Here is a 10,618-nt window from a genome sequence, read left to right as displayed (position 1 = left end):
TTGACAGTCAGAGATGTTGAATGCTTTGCTTATGGTCCCAAGCTAGGGGTTTGTAACCCAGATCTTTCTGACTCTAACTGTGCCATGCTCTCTCTTTCATCTTTTGGCGGTGCCTAAAGCTTGAGTGAGTTTTCCATCTAATTCTTAAGGAAAAGAGGTTGGTTGATTTTTTAAAAAGATAGGCAGATTTTTCAGTTCTTCCTCCATGAATTTTGATACATTCTATCTCAGGCTTTAGTTTGGCTCTGAATTCCCATACTACAAATGCCCCCTTTCAAACACTTAAAATTCTGTCTGAGCTTTGCTGTCATTTCCTTCTTCTGGCATAATTTCTTGATTAATATTTGATGTTTTGTGTCTTTCTTTTCTTTTCAATGGGTGGATTTTGAACCCAAGCCAAGAGTGATATTAGTACCTACTTGCTTTGTTGGAAGGTGTAAAGTCAGTCTGTCTCAGAGACTTTTTACTGAGAATGCTTCAGAGCACATTCTGAAATCACTTCGGTAACTCACATTAAGATTGGATGGATTTTACAACATTGATTTTACCCCATTTGCTCTTGCATTGTTTCCAGAGCAGAGCTAGGGAAACTCCTGGATCCTTCTGAGATCCTCATATGCAACAAGGTTGATCTTTCTGGATCCTTCCTGTGCTGTGCCCCTGGGTTATGATATGCATGTATACATTTTAAAATTATCTTTTAAAAAGAATACTTTCTTAGGTAGCAAAGCACTAACTGTTACAAAATTATGAAGCAGGAAAAGATTTGTTCCTAGTGCCTCTCCATTTCCTTCTCCCTTTTCACCACAGATCCCAGGAGCTCATTCATCCCCTGGGGGTTTGTGGTACCCACTCAGACCCACTTTCCTCATTTTTGTACTGGAAATTTCCATGCCTTAGATTTGACCCTCTAACCAACCCACATCAAAATTTGTCTGTACTACTTAAAAGTGGTGGGTTATATTCTCTGTTAGCTAATCTGATCAATTAATTTAACCAGTTTGTACTAAGGTATACATATACCTTATACATGCATATAACTCAAGATATATGAGTATGTATTATTCAGAATGTGTCTAACCATTAGAATGACTAACAGTGGGAATTTCAAGTAGCAAGGCTAGCTGATGGGGATTATTTGGGGGATATAATTGGGGTGAATTCTGATGCCCCCTAAATCATTCTATATACAGGGTTAGGGCTCACTCTTCTTTTTAAGGATACCCTTCACAACCAAAAGCAGTCTTATTAATGAATAATGTTAGCCCAGCACAGTCATATTTTCAGCTCATTTGGAAACACATGGTTCTTGGTAGCAGTAGTTGCTGCATTTCCATCAAATCCAACAATGAAAATATGAATTTCCATGAACATAGGAGTCTCACTTCTTCTGACAGATTCTTGGCACTTTGAAGGTACATTTAAAAAGCTTCTTGCTAGTTTTTGTAGACATATCAAGAAATACTATTTCTCTAGCCTAAAACCCTCCCCAGACTTTTCGCTTTAGGAAAGTGGGAAGAACAAAAGCTAGACTCTTCCTTTGAAATGGAGGAAGAGTGATAACCAAACTGAGCTCAGTTTAGATGGGATGATTGCCTTCTTACCCATCTGGAGGGATTGGCACAGTGACCCACCTGGGTCTTCTCTTTTGAAATTCAAGGCTAAGACAGTGATCACAGGAAGGAACTCTTAGGGGGAAGTGGGCCAGGAAGGAACTGAGTGGTGACTATTTTGGAATGTTAACCCCAAACTGTATTTTAATATATAATGATCTTTTCCTTGTTCAAGATTCCTAAATATGCTACTTCAAATTGTCTTGGAGCAGAGGATCATGTTGGAAGACATGGGGAACTATGCAAGTTTGGACATCTCTCTCTACAAGCTAGAAATGCTTGGATATATAAAAATAAAGTTGTTTCCAATAAACTGGAGACTAAATCACAGAGTACATTATTAATGTTATTTTTTCTTCAACAATATTAATTCTCCAGTGTCACAGTGGAATATCTAAAGTTTCTAGGGGGAAAAATAAATGGGCAATCATGGATGAATGAGCCCATCATGGGATCTGCAGAATTCTTAAGGGGAAGAAAAAATGGATATCGGTAGAATTTGCTCCTTTTTGTAGGCTTGGCTGTTCCATTATCCTTGGCAACATTATATATATATATATATGTGTGTGCATGTATGTATATATATACAGATACATGCATATGTACACATTTTTGTATATGTATACATATTTTGTATATACATACACATATATGCATACACATGTATATATATACATATTTTGTATATAGATACATGCACACACACACGTGTGTGTGTGTATGTGTGTGTGTATTTAGTGAAATCTCATTACCAGAAGACACCACCACACCCTCTGCAGGTACTCCTCTGCAGAGGTAGAAGGTCAACACCTGGGTGTGGAGCATTGCATCTATTTTGAGATTTTTTTTTTTATTGTATTGATTGGTTTGGCTGGTCTTTATTCTCTCCTTCCTCTTTTTATTTTTCTCCCCTAAAATATTCTTTGTTATATGAAATGGCTGTCTGGGAGGGGAGAGGGAAGGAGAAATAGGGAGAAATTTACTCAATGAAAAAGCAAAAGATACAAATAAAATGTATTTACAGAAGAAATCTTGCTGGGTGTGGAAGCCCACACCTGTAGACCCCGCTGCTGGGGAAGCTGAGGCAGGTGAATCCCTTGAGATTAGGAATTTTGAGCTGCAATAAGGCTAATGTTGATTGCGTGTCTACCCTAGTCCAGCAGCAATATGAGGAACACCTGGGAATGGAAGGATAACATGCTGCCTTGAGAGGCACGAACCAGCCCAGCTGAAAAAAACAAAGCAGGTTATAGCTTCCATGATGGTCAGTATTGGTGTTGGGCTGTGCATGGCTGCTTTACTTCTGACGTTGGGCAAGGTAGGGATACTTGTCTTCTAAAAGTGGGTCAGCATCCTCCAATGGTTCTCAGATCTTGCATAGAATATAGAATGAAAAATGTGTGATTTTTCAAGAGGTTCTGAGGGGCAGGCTATAGAATAAACGTATTTAACCTGAGATTATCTGGACCCCTTGGGGTAGATTTCAGAGGTTCTGTGACTTTTGGGTAAGGAAAAAATGCACCTTTTCCCAAAATTATCGGTCCTCTGTATAATTTTATGTATTTATGCCTTTTATGTATTTTATTTTATGCATTAAAAATGCAAATATGCATTCATGCATTTAATTTTATTTTATGCATTTATTAAATGCATTTGTGCATTCATTTATGCATTTAAAAGCGTTCTTTTAAGAAGGGATCCATAAGCTTCACCAGACTGCCAAATGGAGGGAGGATCTCGAAAGTGTTTGGAACCCTTGCTCTAGAGATCCTGGTAAGAAGGAAGATAATTAAATGTGACCTAAATAGGCTAGAACAATGAGAAGGGCCTGAGGATAGCAAGACTTGTGCTCTACTTTCCTCCTTTGGGTCCATATCTGTCTTCCTCAATGGCTAGAAAAGCAGGCAGCACCTTAGTCAGAGGTATAATGCTTAGCAACTAGGTCTCTGACCAAAAAAAAGTGCCAATTACACACTTTTAATTTTAATTTACATTATGATGATTATTTTTCCATCACTTTCTTTTTTCCCCCCATCACTTTCTTCAGTCTAGGCAAAAGTATGAATTAAGCCTTGATTGGTAGCATTTGCCTGAGGGGTAAATTTTTAGCTCCCATTACAATTTTAACAATCGGCTCTCTTGAGCTAGTCTGAACAAGCTCCAGCACCGCCCTTCCTCTACTCCTCTCCTAGACAGAGAAGCTTTGCTGACAACCAGGCTCCTCTGCTTCAAGATTTACCTACTCTCTCCTCCCTGTTGGTCAGAGCAGCAAATGATGGCAGGATTCTCCTTCCCCTTCCTCTTTCTGGTTTGTTTGGGGCTAGAAAGTTGTACTCTTCTACCTAACAGAAACTTTTTTTGAGATTCTGCATCCATTTGGCATTCTGGTGAAGCCAGTTAGAAGGGAGTTTAGAGGTCATCTAATCTAACTCCTTTTCCTTTTTTTTTTTTTTTTTTTTTTACAATTTAGGAAACTGAGGCCCATAGCCAGACAGTCAATATGCCATATTTTTTGACTCAAGGCTGGTCCAGATGGACTCAGGAGAACTACTTGAATTGCACCCTCTTCGCAAGAATAAAGCTTGTGTCTTCAAGGTTACTCTGTTAAGAATCCTAACCTCGATTTATAGATGTTTCCTTTAATGGATTTGGATGGATGTTTGTGCCGAGTTAGGAATTTTCCAGTAGGTCCCTATGCTTGCTAGACTTCATTAAAAGCATTTCTGCCTCTCACCAGCAAATTTGTCTCTTGTTTCTTCTAGGAGGTTCAGCCAGCCTAACATCTTATTGTCTGTTGCTTAAAACTCCCAAGAGTTACTGGTTGGGACGTGGAAGGGTCACGTGTATGCCCAGATCTCTTCCTGGAATAGTGTTAATACCTTCTACTTTTCAATTTATTATTACAGCACTTGAGATGGACTTACCCATCTAACTGACTAAGTAGTTAGACTAGTTAGTCTAGTCTAATGACTAGTTAGCCAGCAAATCTTATTACATAATTACTCTCCCACCTAACATAGAGAAATATAGCATATCAATTGGCTGCTTTCACAGGACTGAAGATTTAGAAATGGAAGGGAGTTAAGAGGTCATCTTATCTAATTCCTTCATTTTATAATTTAGGAAACAGAAGCCCCACAGAGACTCGGTGACATGCCCAAGGTCGCACAGGTAGAAGAATAATGAAATTGATGGTGAGATGAAGGGACTTCTCAAGATCATGAATATAGAAAGTGGTAGACTCAGAATTTGAATCCTGATTGTCTCCCAATTCACCACTTTTCCCATGGTACCACTGAGCTCTTTCCTACAAGGGCAGAAGTCCTTGTGCCACTATCGTGTCTGAGGCACAAGATTCTAAAATCAATAAAACGATTCTCAGGCCCCCACCTACATGACTCCTCCAGGCTCATCTCAGCTTCTCTGGTTTCATTTTTTGCATAATGAAAACCATTTTATTATCTGGGATTCTGTTTTGAAGATTTTGACTTCTAATAAGAGTTTAAAGCCACTTTTGTGGGAATTGGAGGAGCTTCCTGCCATCTCAGTGTTTGTGAGGAAAGGCTTTCTAGTGTTCCCAGGCAGAAAGCTGCAATTTGCATTTTGGAAATATAAACAAAACAAATGCAAAAATATGAAGACTGGCCCTGCGACCTGAGAATAAAAACAGCATGTGCACATACCAATGCACACACATAAAACTTAAAGAAAGTCCTGATAAACATCCTAGTCGATCCATGGCGGTGATTTACTGCAATTGTGCTTTGCTGGGTTGGAAACCATATTATTTTCCCTAGACTTGAGAATTAGTGAGGAGGCAGCCCAGAGGACTTTCTTTCATCTGTTCATGTGCCTATCCCCTCCCTCGTGAGTGCTTTGGAGCAGTAGAAAATAGATCCCTCCACATTGTAGCTTTGGAGACACATTGAACATGTTTTTTCAATAAAATCTACACCATGTAACTTGCTAGGTCAGGAATGGAAAAGCAAAAAGCATCTCCTTTGGCAAGCAAACTAGCTGAGATGCCAGATTGTCTCCAAGCTAAAGCTAAATAAAGAGATTTATGCTAATTAGACTATTTGTGACCTCTCAATCCTTCCCTCATTTTCCTTAATTTAATGGAATATTTTCTTGCCCTCTCATCTTCCTATGTTCTTTCACTCACCATGGGAATATGTTTCCCTCCAAAAAAAAAAAAAAAGTTGTTTTGAGAGGTTTGGGAAAGGGGATCTAGATCCTTGGTAGCTCAACACACATCAAATGACCAGAAGGTCTTTGCTATTGTTTTTCCTAGTAGGGAATAAAATAACATGCTCCTATATTTTTCTGCTATTTCAATGAAGGAGGATTTATGGGAAGACTTGAGCAAGACTTGCCCAGAATAAAGACGCATAAAGGGGTCATTCTGTACCAGTGGACCCATGTAGATGGGACATGTCCATGACAGCATGATGTCAGCAAAGGCAAGAAGTGAACAGAGCAGCTTCCTAGGTTGGGAAATAAGGGGGATTCTATCTCCCTCCTTTATTGTATCTTGCCTGCTAGTAAACCTGTAGCTGACAAGTGAGAGTGAGAGATATTTGGGGGCAGCTAGATGGATAAAGCAGACAGAGTGCTGGGTCTGTAGTAAGGAAGACCTGAATTCAAATCTGGTCTCAGACACTTACTAACTATGTGACCCTGGGCAAGTCACTAAACCCTGTTTGCCTCAGTTTCCTCATCTGTAAAATGAACTGAAGAAGGAAATGGCAAATTAGTCCAATATCTCTGCCAAGAAAACCCCAAATGAGGTCACAGAAAGTTGGATGTGACTGAACAACAGCCAATATCCTATTGTATTGATGAAGCTGAATTTCTGTAAATAAACATGTTATATGTTGATCCCATTATACATATTTCATGGGGCCTGGATCCAGAAGAGACCTCAGAAACAGTCTCCTTTTATAGATGAGAAAACTGAAGCCCAGGGAAGTTAAGTGACCTGCCCAAAGTTGGATGGGTAGTAAGCATCAGGATGCCAGACAAGAGATCCTTTTGTTATTCCTGCCTACACCAAGAATGTAAGGGACCGTGTTTTATTTAGAATTCATATCTCTTCCTGCCTAGAACAGTGCTCTGCACAGAGGGTGAACTTAATAAATATTGTTACATGAAACTGAGTGACTGAATCAACAAGCATTATTGATTGATAATTGATGGATTATCACCAAAAAGTATTAATAATCAACTGATTAGTGATGACAATTATGATAATGAATGAATGATGATAATAATGGAACAGTCCCTGCCCTCCAGAGATTACCATCTATCAGAAGAGATAACATATAGATAGCAATGTGCATAAGAGGTCTAACCAATGAGTCCGGGGGCATGTGTGTGTGTGTGTGTGTGTGCATATGCGTGCATGCGTGTGTGTGTGTTGATGAACGTGCTTCAAGACAGCACTTGAGAGCATACACAGGAGTTCTATGGCCATTTTTAGTCCACTTACTTTGAGACTTTTTGATCCACATACAAAAGATTCCCATGAAGGCAACAGGGCCTCTTTCCTCCCTGGCTGTTTGAAGTGAAGAAGACATGAGGTAATCCTCTGGGTGGGGAGAAACCATAAGCTCTTGTCTGACCTGCGCTCTGGTAATACGGACCTCTGGTGTTGGACTCTGCATTTTGTTCTTAGGTAAAGGAGCATCAGACTAGGCTGTGACCTTGAGAGCTTTGAAAAGTCAGGAGAGATGGTCTGGGAGCAAGCCAGAGTTTTTGGGCAGTTGAGCCAGGTGGTAATGAAGTCCTAGACTCACTCTTGACCTAGCATAGCAATGGCTCAGAGGCAGCCAGGATGGAAAAATAGCAACTCATCCATTTAGCTATGCCAAATGGAGAAGTAAACTTGGTGAGGGAAATGATTTTGTAGAAATTCCTTTGAGTCTGAGCCTGTTCTCCTAAGTGAGAAAGGTGGCATAGGGGTGAATGTACCTCTGGGTGTTTTTTCTCTTTTTATATTTTATTTCTCTTATTATATTTTCTCAATAATATACTTTTGTAAAAGCTCATTGGTGTTAATTGGTTAAATGCAGCTGGAGTGCTAATCACTGGAAAGTACTGATGACTTAAGGGGGAATATTAATTGTAAGTGGTGATTGATATTGGAGAGAATGAACAGTGAAAAATGAGAGGGGGAATTGGAGTCAATGGTTCCAGTTCTGTTTTGGCCCCTTCTTACCTATGTGACTTTAGCCAAGTCCCTAGATTCTGCTGTCTTCTTCTGTTGAATGAGAGGGATGGACTACAGACTAGTGAGCCTATAAGATCTCATCTTGCTTGGTGGACCCTGGCCTAAAAACTTCCAAAGGGAAAAACTAGAGTATTTCCAGAGAAGTTTGACCTAAAGCATCTATGAAAGAATGACAATTTTTCCACTCATAAATTAATTCTAATCTTCCTCTAGAAGTCTGGGGTCTATGAACTTGTATTTAAAAATATACATATTTTGATAACTCTGTTTTAAAATAATTGGTTTCTTTTGTAATCCTACATATTTTATTTTATACATTCAAATGTATTATACTGAGAAGGGGTCCTCGGGCTTCATCAGGGTCCCCAAGGGGTCCATGACACAAAAAGGTTAACCCCTGGTACTTTCCACATTATTAATTTTATTTTTAATTTATGGAATAAAACAAACATTTCCATAACACATAGTATAATAAAAAAAGAAATCTTTTATGTACAACTTGCTGTATATAATAGATTTCTCTTTCTTCCTTACCTCACCATAGCTACCATTAGACACAAATAGATCCATATACCTATATGTGTGTATGTGTGTGTATATATATATATATATGTACAATTATTTTATTTATCAGTTCTTTCTCTGTATGCAGATACTATCATTCTTCATATGTCCTTTATAGTTAAGAACCCCTGTTTTTGACTACTTTTTCTTTTTGCTATAAGAATATTCACCAACAGCTAAAGGTATTTCTAAGGAATGTTTGTCCATGTTTCTTGGGCTTTGAGACCTGTGACAATAAATTGGCCACAAACCTCAGCCATGGTTTGGAAGCCTCCTGAGCATTTTAGCAATAGTCAATACTTCCTCCCTTCCTTCTCCCCACCCTTCCCCTTTAAGTGGCCCTCTATTTTTAATACACACCAAAAGGTATTTATAGACCCAGCTTTCCAAAGATCAAAAGCCACGACAGGTATGTGGCGCAGACAATGGTGTGCCTGACTGAAGCACTGCCATACATTCAACCTCGATGCCAAAGAGATTTTCCTCTGATGATACATTCTGGGTGGCTTCCATGCTCCACACCATCATCTTGATCCGTGTGCCAAATTCCTGGGCTTGACACATGTAAAGAGATAATTTGCATGATCCTTGGTTTGTTTTTAACCCTGTTTAAAGGGGAAGAAAAGTCATAAAACTTTACAGTATGACCAGTATGACTCAATGTTGTTTCTGGATTTCAAAATACTGAGGTTAGATGTGCTAACGATTCACGTTGGAGCTACTTTTTTGCAAGACGAGCCAGGGCACATTTTTGCCAGTACGTGCCGAGAAAGGGGAGACAATGTGTTTTCCAAAGGAGCTAGTTCCCTTACGCTTAAATGCTACTGTCTGGGCCTGGCAGCTACCAGAGCCTTGGTCCTGGGAGGGCACAGCTGGGGTAATTAAAGAAATTACTAACAAATAACACAATCATTGTTGCCTACTAATCATGTGAAAGTTCTCAGAGTTTTGCCTGTTGGCTTTCCAAACCAAATATGGTAGTAATAGTTTTACACACATCTGAAGATTAATCTGACTCCCCAGCGTACCCTTTTATGTGTTATCTTGTCCCATTAGAACATAAGCTCTTCTTTTGTCTTTGTAACTCTGATGCCCGGTGACAGGCTTCATGCTATAGTGGGGAGAGAGAGAGAGAGAGAGAGAGAGAGAGAGAGAGAGAGAGAGAGAGAGAGAGAGAGAGAGAGAGAGAGAAAGAGAAAGAGAGAGAGACTAGAAATCAGACCGGGGTTCATGTCCTCCTTTGAAATATACAGGCTCTGTGACCCTGGACAAATCACTGGTTCTCTCAGTTCTCAAAGAGTATAAATTGTAGAGAACATAAGGACCTAGATTAGTGGGCATTTCTTCACCTAGTGGTTCCCTGTGCTAAAAAGAAACCAAAGATCCAGTGCCTTGCATGATATACAACCAAAGTGGGTATTTAATAAATGGCTTTTGAATTTAATTAAATTGGTCTTTGGCAGTAATAAAGAACAAGGTCTTTGACTTAAGGAGTAAGAATGCAGTGGGATGTTCAAAACCAGTCGGAACACCTTCCAGGCTGCTGTTCTGTACAACCTTACTTTCCTGCTATCTCATTTGCAAATAAGGTCAAAAGGGACTGAACTTGATTCCTGGAAAATAATCTCCTGTTTTGACAAGCGAAATCTTGACTTTATTTTCTGTAAGTGCCTCAGCATTTATCTTGCAAGGGGAGGCCATTATGTAGTCCCAGTATTTGCCTTATCTCTTAAATGACACCCTTTATTTATGGAGGCAGGCCTTATGGCATGTCTGGGCTCTGTTGGTGAATTTTCTCCCCTTCTTTCTTTCTTTCTTTTTTTTTTTTCTTCTAAATTTTATAGAGAGGGAATAGTTTACTTCATATCTTCAGGGTATTTCCTCAACTTCTAAACAATTGATTTGAGGCAGGACAGCACTCATTAACTCTAATGAGAGTTACCTGTCTGGAACCTCAAGCAAAAACTCCATTTGTCAACTTGAAACTTTCTACAGGCCCCTCATTTGAAAGCTTTTGTTGAAACTCACCATTCCATACTCTGGAATCCAGCTTGGTGGGGCTGTGGCTTAAGGAAGGGTAACTGGCTTTGAATGCTTTCGTTTGAACCAATAACTCAGTGTCTAGGGTTGTACATCTTACCCAGATACTTCTAGTTAGCTAAATATATCACCTGAAAGTTTCCTGAGATGCCATCACCACATCCTAGAT

The 10,618-nt window shown here is 39.4% G+C and overlaps 1 long non-coding RNA gene across 1 annotated transcript; it reads left to right on the top strand.

Moving 5' to 3' along the window:
- Positions 1-2,793: 2,793 nt before the first annotated feature.
- Positions 2,794-4,354, top strand: LOC140531156 (uncharacterized). Its single transcript, XR_011976290.1, has 2 exons — positions 2,794-2,931; positions 4,084-4,354. It is a non-coding gene; the product is annotated as an uncharacterized lncRNA (long non-coding RNA).
- The last annotated feature ends 6,264 nt before the right edge of the window (positions 4,355-10,618 follow it).

Source organism: Notamacropus eugenii, chromosome 3 (assembly GCF_028372415.1).
Source record: "Notamacropus eugenii isolate mMacEug1 chromosome 3, mMacEug1.pri_v2, whole genome shotgun sequence".
Classification (NCBI taxonomy): Eukaryota; Metazoa; Chordata; class Mammalia; order Diprotodontia; family Macropodidae; genus Notamacropus; species Notamacropus eugenii.
The sequence above is the reverse complement of the archived record's forward strand: the minus strand, read 5'-3'. Positions and strand labels throughout refer to the sequence as shown.